This window comes from Xenopus tropicalis, chromosome 3, assembly GCF_000004195.4.
Source record: "Xenopus tropicalis strain Nigerian chromosome 3, UCB_Xtro_10.0, whole genome shotgun sequence".
In the NCBI taxonomy this organism is placed as follows: domain Eukaryota; kingdom Metazoa; phylum Chordata; class Amphibia; order Anura; family Pipidae; genus Xenopus; species Xenopus tropicalis.
The window spans coordinates 125103387-125107210 of record NC_030679.2 but is presented as its reverse complement, the minus strand read 5'-3'; positions in this window follow the sequence as shown (position 1 = coordinate 125107210).

Sequence of the window (3824 nt, the reverse complement as noted above, 5' to 3'; positions counted from 1 at the left end):
TGGTTGGAACCAGGGGTTATCGTTCAGTCAGTCAGGTTGCGTCAAATCCACTTGCTCTTTAAACAAGTTATATTTTTCTTGACCTACAAGGAAGAAAATGGGATTCATGCAAATAGTTTGCTAAGCAATGGAAGAATAATAACCGAACCAAATAATACAGGAAACAAAAGCCCTAAAAATTGTACAGTGGATGATAATAGACGGGGTGATCCTATAACTTTCCCATGTATGTATGTATGTATGTATATCTTTATTTATAAAGCGCTACTTATGTACGCAGCGCTGTGCAGTAGAATTCATTAATACAGACGGGGTTAAAGATAATGGATAAATACAAAGTATAACAATAAATACAAGGTACAGTTGCAATAAGAGTCAGAAACACAAGATGAAGGAGGTCCCTGCCCCGTAGAGCTTACAATCTATAAAATGATAAAAGGAAGTCGTTTTTTCCCCTCAGTCTAAGAATTAGTGTCTGCCATTGTTTCTTAGTGCAGCAACCAGTAATAACCATTGACTGGCACATTTACTTTTGGCTTGGTCGTCCTACAGTAACAATAAAAATTGTACTTGCTGTCTCAGTGTTATCCAATTACTTTGTGCAGTGAGCAGTTTGTGTGATATTTTTTTCCTGTAAGTGGCTGAAAATGTAAATTAAATAGTGTATTTTGCATCCTTAATTCCTGGTAGCCCAGGTGCAGAGTTGCAGTTGTTATTACAGGTATGGGGCCCATTATCCAGAATGGTAGGGACCTGGGGTTTTCCGTAATTCAGATTTCCTACCTTAAGTCTACTAAAATATTATTTAAACAGTAATTAAACCCAATAGGATTGTTTTGCTTCCAATAAGGATTAATCATATATTAGTTGGGAACAAGTACAAGGTACTGTTTTATTATTACAGAGAAAAAGGGAATAATTTTTAAGAATGGTAATTATTTGATTATAATGGAGTCTATGGGAGATGGCCTTTCCGTAATTCGGAACTTTCTGGATAATGGGTTTCCGGATAAGGGGTCCGATACCTGTAAGTGAAAACCACGAGCTCTGCTGATAATAGTGCGATATTTAATTCCATGCCCACACAGACAATCTCTGGAAGGCCATTGTGTGTCACATATAAAGCAAAAGATGAAAAGAACACAATTTTTTTGGCACACCTGTAGAATCTTAAAATATAACTTTTAATTTATGTTCACAGCTAAAATAATTTTTTAAAATTGGTAAAGCGAAAAGGAAGAATGAAAAGATTAAAATATATAGTAACACACCCTAGATCAGCGTTTTTCAACCACTGTTCCGTGGCACACTAGTGTGCCGCGAGATGTTGCCTGGTGTGCCGTAGGCAGGGCCGCAATTTTTACTTTCAAAGGGGGCCCGGCGATGCTACAGTTTTTCTTAGTAGCTCGGGCCCCCTTTAATAAAATCCGGGCCCTGTCATTGGTTGCGCCCCGTGTGTACGGGTGACGTCAGTACGCACGGGGCGCAACGTTATAAAAGGGCCTGTGTGCGGTCGCGTGCAGGCAGAAGTGCAGAGGCGGCGCGCGTGAGGGGAAGATGCTGCTGAAGCCGCCGAAGAGCAGAAGTAAAATGCTGCTGGGCACCAATGTATTAGGGGGGGCCACGGGGCACACTGACTTATGGGGGCACTGCTGCTGGGCACCAATGTACTAGGGGGGCTGGCTCTTGGCACCAATGTACTGGGGGGCACTGCTGCTGGGCACCAATGTACTAGGGGGGCACTGCTCTTGGCACCAATGTACTAGGGGGGCACTGCTCTTGGCACCAATGTACTAGGGGGGCACTGCTGCTGGGCACCAGTGTACTAGGGGGGCACTGCTCTTGGCACCAATGTACTAGGGGGGCACTGCTGCTGGGCACCAGTGTACTAGGGGGGCACTGCTGCTGGGCACAGAGTTAAATTTTTTAACATTTTCTAATGGTGATGTGCCTCGTGATTTTTTTCATGAAACAAGTGTGCCTTTGCCCAAAAAAGGTTGAAAAACACTGCCCTAGATCTATCTAATACCCTTGGCTTCAATGCCTATCTAATAATTAGCAACTATGTTGCCCATTTGTTAGTGTTGCTGTTAAATGTTTCAATACGAATTACAAGCAACATATGTAGCGATTGTCGGAAATCATTTCTTATTCCCAAAAAACACAATTCATGTCTTGGGGGGTGCTTCTTTCGGTGAGGATAGCAGTTTTAAGGTAAGTATTCTTGATTGGCATAAGTATTCTTGTAAGCCATCTGCGATTGTATTATGTAACTTAATAAACATGTAAATACAAATGTGTATCATTCACCTTTATTTCAATTTTACTGGTGGTTATTACCATTTAATCAATATCATTATTTACACTTGGTATGCTCCAACACCTTAACCAAACTGGTCATTACCCTTTGGTATGAACTACAGTTCCATTTCACACTATTAGGAGCAGGTAAGTTCTCATCTAACATTACCTTGGCGGTGTCCCCCACCTTAGTGGTTACCTATGGTTATTATTTCGTGTACATACAATCTTATTTGCTCTTTAAGAAGCTTCGTGAATACACCTTCAGGTAAGTATTTAACAGCGCATTCATCCACAAAGGAAACGCTTAATATGCCGCTCACACAGTTACCTATTGGTTTGAAAAATCCTAGATTTTCAACTGGATGTATACATTACACCGAGCTTTACAGCGCATTTTTTTTTTTTTTTTTTGTGTGTCACATGAGGTTGAACTCCTGCAATAAAGGAGTATATTTTAAAGTCATACATAGTTCACTGAAAACCTATTCATACCCCTGACTATTGAATAAGAAATCCTGCTCTCCTTGGTTTTTCTTTTAAAGCACTTAATCTCAAAAAAAATTTTTAATGTGACTATTTTGTTAAAATAATATTGTTATATGTTGATTAATACCAACTTTGTACACTGTTCGAAAGTCATTTTGGCCCATTATGTGAAGTAGTTGTGCTTCAGGTTCTGGTAACTGAGATGATCCTTGTCATCGCCGTTTTCAAATAGCATCACAGATTCTCAGGTGGACTGGGACTTGGACTATGCCATTGCTTGAAATTTGGAAGAAGAGCTTTCTCTGGGTCCCCATCTGTTTTGCCAAACACCAGTTGTACTTTTACATGGTTCTTTTGGGGCAATGGCTTTTGTGTCTTCCTCCTATACAGGCCAATGTGTTATGCAGAACCCTTGATATGGCATGTCAATACCTACATATACAAACCTGATCCGCGCTTCTAAATAAACTAGTGATTAATTACAAAATGTGCTTTTTCCATTCATTAAAAAAAAAAAGGGTTTACCTCTGTGAGCTATATAGGAAAATTATTATGTAGTTGAGCTGCCCTCCTCTAACTAATCCAAAAAGTGCTCCTTATACTAACCTTAAAGAGTTGGCGCTCATGAAACACTACCAGTAATAAAATCAATCTATTTATTGCACAAAAATGAGAAATTCATATATTAAAAAATATAGGTGTTTTTTACTGATATTTTTTAATATATGAATTTCTCATTTTTGTGCAATAAATAAATTGATTTTATTACTGGTAGTGTTTCATGAGCGCCAACTCTTTAAGGTTAGTATGTCAATACCTACAGTAAAACGTGGGGATATATAGTATAATGTAGTGTAGCTGCTTTTTATCAACAGGGACGGGATATCTTGTTAAACATATATTTAAGTGCAAAATACATGGAGCTGAAACAACTATTTCAGCCTCCTAATACAAATAGATATCCTTTCACTGGTCGTATGTGATTTTCAATAAAGTTGCAAGGAAAAAAATGGTCGACGGAAGCGGCTTATGCT